Source organism: Gopherus flavomarginatus, chromosome 23 (assembly GCF_025201925.1).
Source record: "Gopherus flavomarginatus isolate rGopFla2 chromosome 23, rGopFla2.mat.asm, whole genome shotgun sequence".
Lineage (NCBI taxonomy): Eukaryota > Metazoa > Chordata > Testudines > Testudinidae > Gopherus > Gopherus flavomarginatus.
This window is the reverse complement of record NC_066639.1, coordinates 6,036,099-6,054,403: the sequence shown is the minus strand read 5'-3', so window position 1 is coordinate 6,054,403 and position 18,305 is coordinate 6,036,099. Positions and strand designations below refer to the sequence as shown.

At 52.9% G+C, this 18,305-nt stretch overlaps 2 protein-coding genes, 1 long non-coding RNA gene and 1 other non-coding gene across 21 annotated transcripts in view; 3 read left to right on the top strand and 1 right to left on the bottom strand.

Annotated features, from left to right (window-relative positions):
* Positions 1-18,305, top strand: part of LOC127039347 (gastrula zinc finger protein XlCGF57.1-like) — a 284,061-nt gene that overhangs the window by 197,917 nt on the left and 67,839 nt on the right. The gene's annotated exons all lie outside the window — the stretch shown is intronic.
* Positions 1-18,305, bottom strand: part of LOC127039367 (zinc finger protein 383-like) — a 124,680-nt gene that overhangs the window by 71,352 nt on the left and 35,023 nt on the right. The window lies entirely within an intron of this gene.
* The window catches only part of LOC127039482 (uncharacterized), a 29,483-nt gene that overhangs the window by 8,949 nt on the left and 2,229 nt on the right, over positions 1-18,305 (top strand). The window contains exon 2 of the long non-coding RNA XR_007771013.1: positions 6,161-6,243. This is a non-coding gene — a long non-coding RNA (uncharacterized LOC127039482). The remainder of the gene's footprint in view (positions 1-6,160; positions 6,244-18,305) is intronic.
* Positions 2,501-2,572, top strand: TRNAA-UGC (transfer RNA alanine (anticodon UGC)). Its single transcript has one exon. It is a non-coding gene; the product is annotated as a tRNA-Ala (tRNA).

Genomic DNA, 18,305 nt, shown 5'->3' with positions numbered 1-18,305 from the left:
CAGCCTGCCCCTCCGGGCCAAGTCCACTGCTTGGCTCCTGCTTTGTGACATCCAGATTTAAATCTTTCCAGCATGTGCTGCAGCTCATGTATTAAGCCTTCGTGGTGGGCCTGGTCCTTGCCAAAGTAGCTCAGCTGGGAGTGCATTGGATTGAAGATCTAAAGGTTTCTGGTTTGATGCCAGGCGTTAGCACCCCCTTCACCCTGGGCGTGTCATGCTGGGCTTTCTTCTGGGTGTGCAGCTGTGCCCTGAACTCACCAGTGTTCCTAATTTCAGAGGCAACACTAGCAGAGGGCGTGTGTGGGGTCATGTGCCGCACCTGGGCTAGCTATCGCCTGCTACATCATGTGGTGCTACCAGGCCCCTTCCCTGTACAGCAGCTGCTGCAGGGGTGAGTGGAGAGAGGCTGTCTTTGCTGCTTCCTCTCCCTGCACTGTTCACAGCTGGGGGGGCTGTTGATTGCAAGGGGATGGGGCTGAACCTTGACATTGTGCCCCCCCCCCTTCAGGAGACACCAGTCGTCTGCGCCTGGTTGGAAGCTCCGCAGCTAGAGGAAAAAGTGGTTTTCTGCACCAGAGCTGCCAGCTCTTACTTTCTTTCTCATGACGGGGAGGAAAAACGAATCTCTTTTTCAAAGCCCAGTCCTGCCATTGACCGAGGTCTGACTTTCTAAGTTCCTGCTAGAGTGGGGGATTTAGAGTTAGTGGGGCCCTGTGCGCATAAAGTGCATTCAACAATCCCCCTTCCTCAGAGCTCTGCTATGTCTCCAGTAGCTGCTGTCCCCTGGTAGCAGGGAAGGACGTTTTTACCCATCCAGGAGATCCCAGCCTTGGACGAAAGGCAACTTCAGGCTTCTCCTCTCTCCCTTCTTGGAATCAAGTTCAGGTTTTTACCAGGAGTTAAAGCAGCCTGAAGCTGCAGAGTCTGGATCAAGGTCACAAGTTCCCAGTGTCTCCGTGGAAGGGAATTTGTTAAATCCCAGATGAGTGGAGTTAAATCAGTTCTCAACCTGAGTCCTTAGGTCTAAATCCTGAGGATATTGTCCCATCATGGGGCCATTTCCCACCTCCCTTTCATACAGAAGCACAATTTTCTTTGCACAGACACAGGAACAGCAAGATCTTTCTCTGTCCCTTGTGCAAAGCAGGGGGCCAAATTCCATGGAAACAATGGCCAAGCAGGTGGGCCCTGGGCACATCCAGCCCTGGCCATGAGATGTTCCCTCCCCTCTTTCTTTATGCTGCTGTTGTCATTTCATGGAATGTCTGGGATGGGGAAAAGCTGAGTTCACTCCAGCTGAAGGGAAAAAGACCCCTGAAAATCTCAGGCCCTCAGGGAAAACCCAACCCCTGCTACCAGGGTCACTGAGGTGCTGGGGATTTGAGTAGGAAAGGGACTGTCTGAATTATCAAGGTGGGGAATGAATAACAAACTACAAGATCCACCTCATTAACCACCGACACAGACTAATCCTGCTGCAGATAGAGAGGAAACTGGGAGCGATTCTTTGCTGTGCAGCCATGGAAACACTGACCCAATTGCACTGCAGTGAATGTGCTGGGAAAAGCTGGATTTTACATGCAGGTGGAAATCGTGGATCCTAGAAACACCTGGAGTCCCCCACACTGCGTCTGCCACCAGGGTTGGGTGTTGAGCTGCTCACAGAGTCCCCCACCACCATTACTTTCTAGCAGGGGATTGCAGCACCACCCACCCACCCAGAGGTGAAAGTAAGCCGGTCCAGTCTGCTATGGCGTACTAGCAAGAGCCAGTACACCGTGTTGGACCGCACCGGCGTCCACGGCGGGGATTGAAAGGGCTCTGGACTGCCCATGGCCAGGGCTCTGGCGGCCGGGCTGGGGCCGGGATTGAAAGGGCTCAGAGCTCCCCGCGGCTGCAGGCAGCCCAGAGCCCTTTAAATCCCAGCTGCAGCTGAGATTTAAAGGGCTCAGAGCTCCCAGCCCCTGCAGGCAGCCCAGAGTCCTTTGAATCCCGGCCGCGGCTCTGGTGACCGGGCTGGGGCTGGGATTTAAAGGTCTCATTGCTCCCCTCAGTGGCAGGAGCTCTGGGCCCTTTAAATCCCTGCCCCAGCCCCGCAAAGCTCGGGGTTCTCCTGGTGGCCGAAGGCCCAGGCCCTTTAATTTACCCCATGAGTCCCGGGGGGCTCCCAGCGACCTCTTCAGCTAGGAGCCCCTGGTTGATTTAAAGGCTCTGGGTCTCCCAGCCACAGCTGGTGCCCCAGGGCCTTTAACTCTTCAGAGGCCACGCCTCTTCTGGATGATGCCACGCCCCCTCAGGACTCCCACAGTACCGGTAAGTCCTGTAAGTTACTTTCACCCCTGCACCCAGCCAATGCAGTATGAGGGCTGAGTCTTGTATCGCTGCACCCTGGGTCCAGGGCATGCACTCTCTCTCCTCCTCTGCTGTGTAGAATCTTGCCCTGCTGCAAAGTGTTCCCCATGAGCAGGTTTGACCCTCAGAGCAGGGACCCACCCAAGGTGGAGGTGTAGCTCAGGGATAAAGCACATGCTTTGCATGTATGAGGTCCTGGGTTCAATCCCCAGCATCTCCAGGCTCTTTTTCACACCCTGCTGCTTTGCTCATGCCCAGAGGGGATGTGGCCCACCAGGCTCCATGCCTGAGCTTCAATCCTGCTCACTGAGGGGCAAGGGAAAATTGCATGGAAGGTCCTGGGGGAGTTTCTGCTCCTAAGTCACCTCACTATGTTTAAGATTCTCACCCGCGGTGCTGCTTGGGACAATGGTAGATGAGAAGGGCGAATCCTCCAGCACTGGAGGGAAAGGTCCCATCTGCACAGCCCGAGAGGCAAGGAAACAGAGGGGCTGTCAGTGCTCAGAGAGGAGAGAGGTCAGTGATTTACACCCACCAGGGGACACTGACTTTTTGAGGCGGGTGCAGCTGGCTTGGGATGGTGCTGACGATGGATAGAAAAAAGGCTGGAGTCAGTGACAGATGGGACCACAGAAGGGGAAGGGAAATGGCAGCCCCACAGAAGGTCCTGGGTGCTCAGATGCCCCAGTTATTGCACCCTGGCCTGTCCTAGAGAGAAAAAAGACCCAGAGGGACCCAGCCCCCCTACAGTGATCCCGTGGACAAGAACCTGGTTGGGAGTGAGGTGAAGGTTCCCTCTGGGCAAAGGGGAGCTGAAATCCCTCAGTGTCCTGGCATTTAAGCAATGAAAGCTTCAAACCCTGCACGGGTGTGGGCTGAGGTGCATCAGTAGAAGGTTGGGCTGGACAGAGGTGGCAGGTTTGTATAATTTTTGGTGGTTCCCAGAATGGGACCAAGTCCTGTCCCACCCCACGTCTGTGTCAGGCTCTGGGAGGGAGTTTGGGTGTGGGAGGGAGAGGGGTTGCGCTCTGGGAAAGACTTTGGGTGCAGGGTCTGGGCGTAGTCAGAGGGTTGGAGTGCAGGAGTGGGTGTGGTGGGCAGGGTCTTGGAGGGAGTTTGGGTGCGGATATGGGGTTTGAGTTGGAGCAGGGTGTGAGGGGTGCAGGAGAGGGTGAGGGGTGCAGCATTTACCTCAGGCATTTCACAAAAGCAATGCGCACCCCTCTCTGGAAGCAGCCTCTAAGCAGGAGGGCTGGGAGTGTCTCTGTGCACCGCTGCCAGAAGACTCCACCCCACAGCTCCCATTGCCACAGTAGGCAGAGTTGGCACTCGGGGAGACCTCCCCACACCTCAGGGGCTGCAGTGACGTGCCAGCTGCTTCTGGGGGTGGCATGCCACACGGAGCGAGGGCGAGCAGAAAACTGCCTTAGCCCCCTTGTGCTGGTGGTGGTGGTGGCAGGGATCTCTGGGACCTTTTAAATTGCCCATAGGCGGCAGGCAGGACCAGAGGGGACACTCCCAAGGCCAAACATTGCTTTGCACAATGATAAATCTTGGAAGAGGACAGAAATGAAATGGCAGCAGAACCTAAGGAATGAAAAGCCTCCGAATTCTTGTGTGTGCACTGACTCCGAACAGAAACTGTAATTTGACTCGCTTTGTGTCTGCGGCCGGTAAAATATCAAGGCAAAATCATTCCAGTGATTGTGACACTGGGTTTGAGGAGGCTTTTGTCTTATTAAAATATAACTAGCATGTTAGGTCCTGTCTTGTTCATGGATGGGAAGATGTTCTTTTTCAGGGATTTCAGACGAGAACTGGGGCACAACACCTGGTTTGTTTAGGCCCCAAAAACGGAGGCAGGAACCTCTTCTCTCCTGCTGGCCAAGAACCCCAGGTACCTAAAAGACAGGGACTCACATCCCTGAATGGGCTTTAAAAAAGTTAGGCCCCGACCATTTCTTGTTTCTGCAAACAAGACACTTTAGCAAACTTTAGAATTCCTTGGTGCTAAACATTGTGAAACTCCCCTTTCTCCTTCACACAGGGCTTTAATGCCCCTTATCTCACTCAGGTTCACAACTGTCCAGAGTTTGAGAACTGTCCCTGTTCCCATTGGACAGATGGGGAGGAGCCTGAGATACAGAGAAGGGAAGTGACCTACCCAAGGGCATACACAGAAAGGTGGTGGCAGAGCCAGAAAGAGAAGCCACTGGTCCTGACTCCTGTTCTAAGGGACAAACCGTCCCCCTCTCCTCTAGAGGTAGGGATAGAGCCCAGGAATCGAGATGGTGGGGAAATTTCATTCAGACTAGACCGGTTTGTTTCTCAAAATCATAACAAGCGGGATGAAAGTTCTTTGCAACAGTATTTTGTTGCAAAACAAAAGCATCTCCTGCTTGTCACAGTGTGTTAAATTGTCTCATCACATGCAAAGAGGAGACACTTAAAGCTCGAACATTAGATCAGATGCTTCAGTCTGAGCTAAGTCGTTGCTGCTTTTACCAATTTCAAAATAAAAAAAACAAATAAAATAGACTGTTTCAGCTATTCTATTATGTGCTAATCTCCTCTGAGTAAACGTGATAGGACACCTCATATTATGCCCTACTCCTAGTGACACTCTCCAATGGATCCCCATCCTCCACCCACTGTGAAGCAGATAGGAGTAGATCATTATTATCCCTTCCTGAAAGATGAAGAAGCTCAGGCTGAAAAAGAGAATTGACTTGTCTCAGGTCACACAGCCAGTCAGGCTGGGCTGGGACGGCAGGGGGTGTGTGGGTGGGGGAGCACTGGTGGGCGGGGAGAGCCCAGAGCTGGGGCAACACGGGGTGTGGAGGGGAGAGCCCAGGGCTGGGATGGCAGGGGGATGCGGTTGGGAGGAGGCCCAGAGTTGGAGAGCCAGGGGGTGCAGGTGGGGGGCGGAGCCCAGGGCTTGGGCAGCAGGGGAGTGTGTGTGGGGGGCCAGGGCTGGGGTGGGGGCAGCCAAAATTTGTTTTGCTTGGGGCTGCAAAAGACCTAGAGCCAGCCCTGCCTCCATGCACCGTGAGGTAGGTAGGAGCGGATCATTATTATCCCTACTTGAAAGAGGGAGAAGCTAAGGCTGAGAAAGGAGAATTGACTTGTCTTAGGTCACACAGCCAGTCAGAGGCAGAGTTGGGAATAGGCCCCCAGAGCCCTGATTTTCAAACTAACCATTGGATCTTGAATTTCAGACATTGAATGACCTGAATCAAGTGCTCTCAGATGAGCTCCAGACCAACAACAGTGCACAGTAATTATTCAGCAAGTATTTGAGGAGAACTGCAATGTTAGAGAGAATCATGAACTGCTCAGAGATAATTAATGCCGAGAATCAGCAAAACTCATCAAACACAGAACTGGTTCTGACTTATTTCCTTGGTCTTAAAAGAGAACAACAAGGACCTGAGTCTCCTCCCTGTCAATAACCCCCTGCTCAGCCAATCAGGGTAGAGACGGAGGACGGGAGGCTGAGGGTTCTCACCAGAGAGCCCAAAGGATGGCCCAGGTCACTGGTGGGGATCACTGCCCGAGCCCTAGTTAAGCCCCACATTTTTGGGTTGAACTTCCACAGTGAGAGCTGCAGAGCACTGCCCCGCCACACACACACACACACACACACACACCCCTCACTCCTTCTGTTGGGAGGGGAACAGGAGAAAGTAGAAAAGCAAGAGACGAAGAGAAAGGAGGGAGGGAGGGAGGAAGGGAGGGATGGAGGAAAATGTGAAACAAAAAGGACAAACCCTAGTGTCCCCAGTGATTCTAAGGGACAAAATCCCAGGTGAGCAATAAAATTCTGCCTCCTTAAGCTCGTGTTTTCCATGCCTAGAATTCAACTGTCACCAGATGGATCAGACTGAACAGGTTTCTTACCATGTAAACAGGGACGGCTTTTTCTAGTAAAATCACTAAAAGGGAACGAGAAAACTTGAAAGAGGTTCCTTCTGGCGCTCACATCCTTGAACCCGAATACTCTCTCAGTCCTCAAAGAGAGACCTGGAGAAGGAGACTTGCTGAAGCAAAGCCACAGGGGTCTCTGAGGTTTCCCTGGCCCCTCACCCCTGTCCTGCCTGGCTGATGTCAGCATCTTTCTGTGAGGTCACCACCTCCTGTCACCCCCCTCCCTTGCTGTGCCAATGTCCTGCCCCTGGCCAGGCACTTTGGAGGTTTGAGCTACTCCCTGTGGATCACCCCACTCAAGGAGCGTTCGTTCTAGGCAACAAGCCGGCTAGACAGGAAAACATCAGACGCTGCTCCCAATGCTACACTCAGTTTTTCAGAAATTAGTCTACTTTATGGCAGAAGATACCATTAGAACATCTGATCTGACCCCCTGCATATCACAGACCTCCTGTATGACACAATAGATACTTTTGGGGCAAACACATTCCAGAAAGGCATCTAGTCTTCATTGAATGACATCAGGAGATGCTGAATCCACCATTTTCCTTGGTAGCTTGTTCCTGTGGTGAATCATCCTCACTGTTGACTATTTGGGGCTTAGTTGTAACATGAATTTGTCTCTTTTCACCTTCCAATCATTGAGTCTTGTTATGTCTTTCTCTGCTCGATTAAAGAGCCCTTTAACACCCAATCTTTTTTCTCCATTAAGGCACTTCAACACTTCAATGAAATCACCTTTCAATCTTCTTTTGAGAAGCTAAAAAGGTTGAGCTCTTTCAATAACTCACTAGAAGGCATTTTTCTCCAGCCCTCAGAACATTTGGTGGCTCTTTGCTCCTTCAGCTCCAATTTCACAACATCTGTTTCAAATGAGGACACCAAAACTGGAGGCAGTATTCCAGTATCAGTCTCACTGATGCCGTGTCACCTCCTGTGACGTTATTGACATAATCTGTAACTGTATAGATCACTGTTGCAGCCACGGTTCTATATTTGCAACCAAAATTGTAGAAAGGTTGTTGTGTAAGGGGTTTATGGAGAGGTTTTGATTGGTTGATTATAATGATGCTATCTCTAGATGTGTATCATTTTTGTAGTTGACATCATGAATATCGGCTCTATGCTGTCCCTATTTCAAATTTGTGCTCTGCTTCCAGGGAACACTCCAGCCAGACAAGTTGGTGTCAGTTCTGCCTATCCTGCCTGATGGCCCATTAAGGACCATCAGCTATACAATCGACCCATTGAGAGAAGGCAGATACGCCTTGTGACTCAGCAAGGTATGCAGGGACCTGCCTATGGACAGAATTCTAAGGTTTTTCTATGCCAAGTGCTGGATAGAGTGTCATTGGGACAAAGAAAGCAAAGACCACACTGCAAGAGACTATAAAAGGCTGATGCCTTGTCTCCAATCCTGCTTCACACCTCTTTAGGGACATTGCTACAAACTGAATTTCTATATAAAGGACTGAATGACCCATCCCAGCTGTGGATGGACTCCAGAGACTTGATTTGAACCTGCAGTTTATTCCATCACTGCTACAAGCCTGAACCAAGAACTTTGCCATTACTGTACATGAAGGGTTAAAATTCATGTGCATTTTGTATAACAACCTGGTCTATGGATTGTGCCAGCTCTTTTCCAGACCCAAAGTCCAGAGTAGGATCAAGGGACGAGAAGCCTAGCAAATAATGACCAGCTAAAAGAAAGCTGGGTTAACAGAAAGCCTTGTTTGCTAAAATAGGCTTGGTCCGCAAATTGCCAGGTGTTGGAGCTAAGAACTAAAGAATTGTGTCTTATTCAGAGTTGCAGATTGAACAAAGAATCCCTGTTCCTATTGCGTCAGTCTCTTCTGTAGGGAGACGTTCTTCCCACAGATCCAACCTTGAGTTTATGAAAAGTTGGCACATGTCAGTATAAGATATGGCATCCTTCCACCTCCGTTCCCAAGGACCAATGCCTGCCTTCAGACACACAGAAAACAATCTTTATTGCCATATACTTTCACTGTTTCTTTGCTTTAACCCCTAGGAATGTACCTGTTGGACAATCAAAGGAGTTGTTCCTGGACCCCAAATCAGAATTCAACATATATATTTTATACTAATAACATTTTATCAAGGTGTTAATGAAATGTTAACTTACTAACTTGAGACCAAGGGTGGAGACATTATGTAACCTGTTAACCATTGGCTACTGTGCTATCTTGTCTTGCTGCAAAACCTATCCCAGGGTTTGGTCCCCCTCCTGAGACCCCCCCACTGTAACTGCCTCCCTAGGACCCTGCCCCCTACCTGTCCCCCTGACCCTAATCCACATCCCTGCCCCCAGATAGACCCCCGGAACTCCCACTCCTATCCAACCGCTCCCTGCCCCCTGACAGGACCCCCCAGAACACCCGACCCATCCAACTCCCTCTGCTCCCTGCCTGCCCCAACTCTACTCCACCCCCCGACAGGCACCCCCCGAGCCCTCAACCCATCCAACCCCCCTGCTCCTTGTCCCATGACCTCCCCATCCAGAGACCCCCAGACCCACTAATCACCCCCCAACTATCCAACCCCCCCACCTCCTGGCAGCTCTGTCCAGTGGCTGTTCCCACCCACACACTCAAAGTGGCAGAGGAGGTTCTCTCTCCTTTGGTGGGAATGTTGCCTTGTGGTTAAGGCACAGGACTCACGTTCAGGTGTTCTGGGTTTGAGTCTCTGCTATGCCACAGACTCCCTGCTTAGCCTTGGGAAAAGTCATTGCAACTCTCTGTGCCCTAAAGCCCACCTGCCAAATGGAGCCAATGCTGATCCTGCCTCCTGGGCTAAATCCATTTATGGCTGGGTGCTGGTGGGGGAAATGGAGATCCCAACATGGGGAGATTGGGGCTGAATTTCTCCACAGCCAGAGAGTGGGAGCCAGCTCCACAGGGGGGATGGGAGTGAGAGGGGCTCAGGCCAGCTCCACACAGAGTGGTTGCAAGGCTGAAGCCCTGACCCTTTTGCCACTAAGGTGGCTGGGGCTCTGGAGCCAGGGACTTCAGCCCCACGTCTTATGCCAGGGTTCAGGGCTTCTCCTCCCTGCCCCAGGGTGGCTCCTCTCCCCCTTCACCATCCCCTAGTGTAGCTCCTGCAGGGGCCCAGGGCTTCTCCTCCCCCACTCCAGCTCGGCTCCTCTCCCCCCACCCCTTGCCGGTACCTGGAGCTTCTCCTCCCTCCAACCTACCACTGCCCCCAGCCCCAGCCTAGCTGGGCTCCCCAGGGCACCTGATGTTGCTGTGGCTGGAGCCGAACCTGGCAGGCAGGGAGCAGTGATTACCATGGAGGCCATGGCAGAGCCATCAGCCTGAGAGGTGGGGGGCAGCCCCAGGGAGCGGGGCGGGCTGTGCTGCTGCTGGACCCACACCCCCACTCACCCTGACCCCTGAGGCTGTTTGGTTGGGGGGGGACTCACCCAGCCCCCACAGGAGCAGGGAAAAGGGAGCGGTTCAGCACAGCCTGCCCAGCAAACAGCTGATAGCAGCTGCGCACAGGCTGCCCCCACGGAAAAGCTCAGCTGGACATAGGTATCTGTGCCTCCATGAACCGCTAAGCCCTCCAGGGACCCCTCCAGCCTTGACATAGGTATCTGTGTCCCCCACAACCCCCTAAGCCCCCCAGGGACCTGTACAGCCTGGAAGTTGTCATCTGTGCACCCCATAAACCTCCTAATCCCCTGGGACCCATCTAGTCTGCAAGGAGGTATCTGTGACCTCCAGAAACCCCCTAAGCCCCCCAAGACCACTACAGCCTGGACGTAGGTATCTCTGACCCACACGAACTCCCTGAGGACTCCTTCAGCCAGGATGTAGGTATCTTTACCCCCACAAACCCCTAAGCCCCCCAAGGGACTCCTACAGGCTGGACATAGGTATCTGTGCTCCCCCACCTCCTAAGCACCCCTGAAGTTAGGTATCTGTGCCCCCCACGATCCCCTAAGGCCCTCCGGGACCCCTACAGCCTGGACATAGGTATCTGAGAACCCCACAAATGCACTTAACCCCCAGGGAGACCTCCAGTTTGGACGTAGGTATCTCTGCCCCCCAGAGCTCCCAATCCCCTCGGGACCTCTACAGCCTGGAAGTAGGTATCTGTGCCTGCTCCGACCCCTAAGCACCCTGGAACCCCTATAGCCTGAAGTTAGGTATCTGTGCTCCCACAACCCCCCCCCAGTCACCCCTCTAGCCTGGACGTAGGTATCTGTGCCACCCACGAACCCTATAAGCCCCCCAGGGACCTCTCGAGCCTGGACGTAGGTATTTGCCCCCCCACAAACCATCTAAGCCTCCCCAGCGACCCCTAAAGATGGGAGATAGTTAGATAGTTATCTCTGCCCCCAACAAGCCCTTAAGTCCCACAGGGACCCCTGCAGCCTGGAGATAGGTATTTGTGCACCCGAGAAACTCCCTAATCCTTCCCAGGACATCTCCAACCTGGACGTAGTTATCTGAGCTCCCCATGAACCCCCTAATCCCCCCCAGGACCCTGACAGCCTGGATGTAGGGTTAGGTGCGACCACAGCCCCTCTATGCGCCCCAGGAACATCTACAGCTGGGACGCTGGTATCTGTGCCCCTCATAAACCCGCAAAGCTCCCCAGGGACCTTTACAGCCAGGACGTTGGTATCTGTGCCCCCCATAAATCTCCTAAGCCCTCCAATACCCCTCCACTCTGCATGTAGGTATCTGTGACTCCCAGAAACCCCCTAAAGCCACAAGAACCCCTACAGCCTGGACGTAGGTATCTGTGACTCCAACAAACCTCCTAAACCACCCAGGACTCCTGCAGCTAGGACGTAGGTATCTGTTCCCCTCATCCCCGAATCCCCTCGGGACCCCTAGATGCTGGGCTAGGTATCTGTGTCTGCCCTGATCCCCTAAGTACCCCTGTTACACCTTTAGCCTGGACATAGGTATCTGTGCTCCCACAATGCCCCTTAACACCCCAGCAAGCTCTTCAGCCTGGACGTACCTATCTGTGACTCCGACGAACCCCCTAAGCCCCCAGGGATCCCTACAGCCTGGACACAGGTGTTTGAGCACCCCTCTAATCCCCTAAGATCCTCGGGACACATCCAGCCTGGATGTATCTGAGCCCCCAGTGAACCGCCTAATCTCTCCAGGATACCGACAGACTGGACCTAGGTATCCGTGCCCCCCACACACCCACTATACCCCCCAGGACCCCTCCAGCCTAGATGTAGGTATCTGTACCCCCACAGCCCCCCTGGGACTCCTGCAGCCTGGATGTAGGTATCTGTGATGCTACGAACCCCTTTAAGCCCTCCGGAACGCCTCCAGCCTGGACGTAGCTATCTGTACCTTCCACGACCCCTAAGCCCCCCAGGGATCTCTACAGCCTCTACGAAGGTGTGATGCTCTGTGCATTACCCGGCGTGGCCACACGCTGTCACTGTTGCGCCATGCAGGAAATGCTCTGGGCATTACTGTGATGGAGTAGGGACTGTCTGTGTGGGGGATGGGAGAGCAGCGGGTGACTTTAGGTGAGGGACAGGACCTAAGCCTGTAACTCGAGCTAGGCAGGGGGGAGGGGGTCAGCACCTTTGCCCGGGAAGCTGGACACAGGAAGGGGCCGGCTGGAGGGAGTTAGTTCAGTTTTGGTTTTGGTCTGGGGTGTTGGAATTCAGGGAATCCCAAACTGGGAACTAAGCTTCCTGAACCCCGAGAAGGACTCGATTGAGGGGTCCTGGTTGTGCCCAAAAGCTCTGCTGTATCCTTTGTTCCTGTTGGCCAAAAAAACCTTCTGTTTTACTGGCTGGCTGAGTCACTGTGTGTCCCAGGAAGAAGGTGCAGGGCCGGATTCCACCACACTCCGTGACAACTCCTAAGCCCCTCCGGGACCCCTGCAGCCTGGACGTAGGTATCTGTGCCCCCCACCAAACCCCTGAGCCCCCCAGGGACTGCTATAGTTTGGACGTAGGTGGAACCCTTCTGCCAGGCTGAATTGATAGCAGCAAGGACTGGGTTCAATACATAGGAGTCCCTTCCCTACAACGTAATGCAAACCAGCTCGAGCCCTCACTCAGTGACATGGGAAAATTTTACATATGAACCCCTAGGTGCCTCAAAGAGACAATACTTCCCCTCTCGCAAGCACAGAGTTTGGGTGTAGCAGAAAATGTTTAATAACGTGAGATAAACAACATAGCATTAAATTGGGAAAACATCTCAACTAGGCAGTGTCGTTTTCCCTGGGCTCTTGAGTCCAGCAACCCCAAAATCACCGACAGTCCCACAGTCCCAGAGTTCAAGAATCTATCTGCAGGGTTTTCCCCCTGCCAGCCTGGGTAGAAAGGGGCACCTTACATGGTACAGAGCTGACTGCCCTGCCTCTCCGTGAAATTCTGCTTCTGTCTTCCCCACAAACTGCTCTGCTCGGTCCACCAGCTGCTCTGATCCTCCAGCTGCCCTGTGATCTGCTCCAGGTCTCTCCAGAAACTGCTCTGCTTCCCTCACTCCATAGGCCACTCCAACAATCCCACAAACTGCTCCTCTCCATCAGCTGCTCTGCTCCACAATATAGCTTCAGACTCCCCCACTAACTAGCACAGCTCTTTAATGATTTCAGCTCAGGAACCTAAAACTTCAATTCTTAAAAGAATCAAAAATCAGCTCTACTATTCAATTATTAAAAGAGAAGATAGTGCAATTGGTGTTTCTGGCTCACCCAAAGAGCCCACTCCCTTGTCTAGTGAGTGCCACTCAATTGATGGTGAGAATCCCTGTCTCAAAGCACTTTCACAGTTCCTCATCCACACAATCAGGGTGACAACACTCCACATCTCACACCCCAACAACAAATAAACTGGGGATACCACAGCTGACAAAGCAACCATCCCAGCCTGCCGTGGCCATGTCAGTCGGGGTGGGTGTGCCTATGCAAACACGGTCAGCCCCTGAAATTCTTTTTCACATTTGCCATAATTCACCACCAGATGTCAGGGTAGAGTTCATCCTATTTCTGCTGACATAGGTATCTGTGCCCCCCACAACCCCCTAATCCCACTGGGACCTATCTAGGCTGGATAAAGCTATCTGTGCTCCCCACAAACCTCTAAGCCCCCCAAGGAACCCACAAGCCCAGATGTAGGCATCTGTATGTCCCACAAACCCCCTAAGACCCACAGGACCCCTCCAGCCTGTAGGTAGGTATCTGTTACCCCCAGAGCCTCACAAAGACCCTCGGGACCCCTACAGCATGGATGTTTGTATGTATGGCTCCCACAAACTGCTTAAGCTACCCAGGCCCCCCTACAATCAGGACGTAGGTATCTGCTCCCCCCCAGCACACCTAATCCCCCCGGGACCCCTCCAGCCTAGATGTAGGTATTTCTGACCCCACAACCCTTCTAAGACCCCTAAAACCCCTCCAGCCTAGATGGAGGTATCTGTGCCCCCCACAAACCTCCTAAGCCACGATGGGACCCCTCCAGCCTGGACATAGTTATCTGAGCTCCCCATAATCCCCCTAAGCCCCCCGGAAGCCCTCCAGCCTAGACGCAGGTATCTGTGCCCAACATGAATCCTCTAAGGCCCCCAGGACCCCTCTTGCCTGGACGTAGGTATCTGTGTCCCCTACAATATCACTAAACCCCCCCAGGGACCCCTTCAGACCTTACGTAGGTTTCTGTACCCCTCACCAACTCCCTAAACCCCCAGGGACCACTACTGCCTGGACGTATGTATCTATGCTCACCACAACCCACTAAGCCGTCCAGGGACCTCTCCAGCCCGGACGTAGATATTTGTGTCCCCCATGAAGCTCCTAATCCCCACCGGAATGCCTCCAGCCTGGACGTAGCTATCTGTGCCCCTCACTACCCCTAAGCCCCCCAGGGATCTCTACAGCCTCTACATAGGTGTGATGCTTTGTGCATTACCCTGCGTGGCCACACGGTGTCACTGTTCCTCTATGAGAGAAATGCTCTGTGCAATACCCTGTGTGGCCACACGGTGTCGCTGTTGCTCCATGTGGGAAATGTTCTGTGCATTACCCTGCGTGGCCACACGGTGCCGCTGTTGCTCCATGTGGGAAATGCTCTGTGCATTACCCTGCATGGCCACACGGTGTCACTGTTGCTCCATGCGGGAAATGCTCTGTGCATTACTGTGATGGAGTAGGGACTGTCTGTGTGGGGAATTGGAGAGCAGCGGGTGACTTTAGGACTGGACATGTGCTCAGCCTGTAACCTGAGCTAGGCAGGGAGGAGGGGGTCAGCACCTTTGCCCGGGGAACCTGGACGCAGGAAGGGGCCGGCTGGAGGGAGTTGGGTTAGTTCAGTTTCGGTTTTGGGCTGGGTGGTTGGAATTCAGGGAATCCCAAACTGGGAACTAAGATTCCTGAACCCCCAAAAGGACTCGATTACGGGGTCCTGTTTGTGCCTCCAAGCTCTGCTGTATCCTTCGCTCCTGTTGTCCAATAAGCCTTCTGTTTTACTGGCTGGCTGAGAGTCACTGTGTGTCCCAGGAAGAGGGGTGCAGGACCGGACTCCCCCACACTCTGTGACAGACCCTAAGCCCCTCCAGGACCCCTGCAGCCTGGACGTAGGTATCTGTGCCCCCCACCAAACACCTAAGCCCCCTGGAGACCCCTCCAGCCTGAACTTAGGTATCTGTGCTCCCCACAAACCCTCTAAGCCCCCCAGGGACCTATACAGCCAGGACATTGGTATCTGTGCCCCATATAGACTACATAGCCCCCCCGGGACACTCCAGTGTGCACATAGGTATATGTGCCCCTCAAAAGCCCCCTAACCCCCAGGAACCCCTACAGCCTGGACGTAGGTATTTGCACTCCCACAAACCTCCTAACCCCCCATGGGACATCTTCAATCTGGACGTCGATATCTGTGACCCTCACAAAACCTCTAATCCTCCCTGGGACCAATACAGCCTGGACATACGTATCTGTGCGCACCCAAACCCCTAAGACGCCCTGGTACCCCTACAGCCTGGACAAAGGTATCTTGGGCCCACACAAATCCCTTAAGACTCCCAGGATGCCTCCAGCCTGGACGTAGGTATCTATGCCCCCCACTAACCCCCTAAGCCCCCCGGTACCATTACAGCCTGGATATAGGAATATGTGCCTCCCACGAACCATCCTGGGACCTCTAGAGCCTAGAGATTGGTATCTGTGTCCCCCAAAAAACTCTCTAAGCACCCCAGGGACCCCTACGGCCTGGACGTGGGTATCTGTGCACCCCAAGGCCCCTAAGATCCCCCAGACCCCTACAGCCTGGATGTAGGTGTGACAGTGCTGCCCGTGGGAGCCAGCTCAGGTCACTCAATCAGGGTGAACTGCAAACAAAACAGGGCAGACAAATCCCAAACGCTAGTGGTTATTTCAATACTTAGATTTACAAAGCCAGCACAAAACAGCTTCTGTAGTACCTCACTGGTTACTTAGAAGTTTAAACCATGCAGTTCCCTTAAAGTACCCAGCCTCAGGCCTCCGTCCAGACACACCTGTCAGATATGATGATGATTCCTGAAAATCTTACTTCATCATATAAAAGAAAAGATTCTTCCGATCCCAAAGGGTCAGCCACATACATAGGTTCAACTACAACTTAGATCTTACCCAAAATACATGCTATAGCCAATTCTTATTAAGTAAGCTAAAATGTATTAGAAAAGAAAAGAGAGAGAGTGTTGGTTAAAAGATTAATAGACATATAGACTTGAATTCAATTCTTGAGGTTTAGATACATAGTAGAGGTGAGCTTGTAGCTGCGAAAAGTCCTTTTAGAAATAGTCCATAGGTTATAATCCAATGTCCATATTCAGGGTGGATCCAGTCAATGACTGGGGATCTCAATCCTTGTGGCTTAAGATTTCCCCCTCTTGAAACCCAAAGCAGATCTGAGACGAAGAAGGATCGTGTCCCAGGCTTCTTATACATTTCCAGCAGCCTTTCGGCCTGAGAAAACAATAGGCTTAACTCTCCTACCAAACATCCTGGCAATTAGTACAGGATAATTTATCCATCAAACAGTTCAAATACAGGTTACCACAACTTTCAAAGAGACACAGAGACAATAATACTATTTCACTCAAGTATTATCATAAATGTTAATATTTCTTTTTTGCTCTTTGAATTAAAGCTATAGCAACAGACAAGACTTATTTGCTTACATCACAAGACCTGAGCAAACATCTCCCCTTCTACCTCTAACACTGCAGACTTGCATTTCAAAGCTCTGTTCATTTACATATCTTGCTAACCAGTTCTTAAGGTTCACCTATGGGTCAGGTCAGTCGGTGAGGTGAGTTAATTAACTCTTTCTGGCCCTGTCACCTTTCAATGAGATTTTAGATTATACTTATAATGTCACAGTCGCGGTGAGTGGACTGCTTCAGCTCCCCGTAGACTCTGCCTGCGTCTCTCACCAAGCTGGAGTACAGCAGTCTAGGGTAGAGCACTCGATGTGTTGCATCTACACTAGACGCGATATATTGACCCCTGCTGGATCGATCGCTGCCCACCGATTCGGCAGGTGGTATAGACATACCCTGAGTATCTGGTGATCGGAGCTGGACCCCGGAGGGGGACACATTGAAGGAACTCAGGGGTTAAGGTGCCTTTATTGTCAACTGTCAAGGCTGCTGTGGCTCAGAGGAGTGAGTTTGACTGCCTGGCAGGCTTAGGCACCACAAGCCTGGGAGGTGGGAGAAGTGATGTGGCCACGGTGTTCTCGGGGTGCTTGTGCTCAGAGCAGGGGTGAGCTGGGGCAAGGGGAGGTGCCACAGGGCAGAGCAGGGGAGTTGCCACAAGAGAGACGCCTCAGGGTGGAGTGGGGGAGCTGCCACTGATGGGGCACCTCAGGGTGGGGGTGCAGGGAAAGGAGGGCGCAAGGTGGAAGTCTTGCCTAGGGCGTGAAACATCCTTGCACTGGCCCCGCCCCATGCCCTGTCTGCAGCCAGACTTGCACCCTCTGCCCTGCCCACATCAGCCACCTCCTCTCTGCCCTGCCTGCCGCCAGCCCCCAGCCAGCCCCTGACATACCCCCTGCCCTGTCTCCAGCCAACTCCTGCCGCACCCCCCCTGTGGCCCAGCCCAAAGCCAACCAGTCCCCACTCCCCCAGCCTGCACCAGCCCTGCATTCCCTGTCTGCAGACAGCACCGCAGCCCCTGCCATGTCTCCAGCCAACCCCTGATGCACCCCTCTGCCTGAAGCCAGCCAGCCACGCATCCCTTGCCCTGCCTGCAGCCAGACCCTTCCTCTAGCCAACCACATGTCCACTGGTGCCCTGCAGTTCCCAGGGCAGTAACCCTGCACATGTGCTTCAATGAGAGGGGCAGAGAGCAGCTGGGACCCACACATGTGCACACCCTTGGGTGACCAGATAGCAAGTGTGAAAAATTGGGACAGGGGGTGGGAGGTTTTAGGATTCTAGATAAGAAAAAGACCCCAAAATTCGGACTGTCCCTATAAAATCGGGACATCTGGTCACCCTAGCACACCCCCAGGACTCCTGAGTTCCATTACTGGGTTTCCTATTGGTTCCACTGCTGGTTGTTTTCCTTTTCCTGGGGGACTTTGGGCAAGTTGCTCCCCACTCTAGGGCTCTGTCCCCAGCAGTCAAATGGGGATTTCATACTTTCCCACTATTGGAAAGTGCTGGGAGAATCCCCCAGCAAAAGCTGTTCTGACAGTGCTAAGCAGCATCTGACCATTCAAGGGAGGAGCTCACTGCCCAGGAGGAGTGTTTGGCTGTGGGGTTTCACTTCAGCCCAGTCTAGAGAGAGTGGCCCAACCAAGGAGTTTGGCTCAAGAAGATCAAGTCTCCAATTTGTTAAGGGTGTTTTGAATTCCAATCCTGTGCTACAAAGTGCTTGGTGTCACTTGCAAATTTTAGAAGCATGCTCTCCACTCCATTTTCCAAATCATTCATGAAAATATTGAATAGTTCTGGACCCTGGACAGATCCCTGCTGGACCAGCTAGGTACACCCTCTCCGTTGGACAGCCAA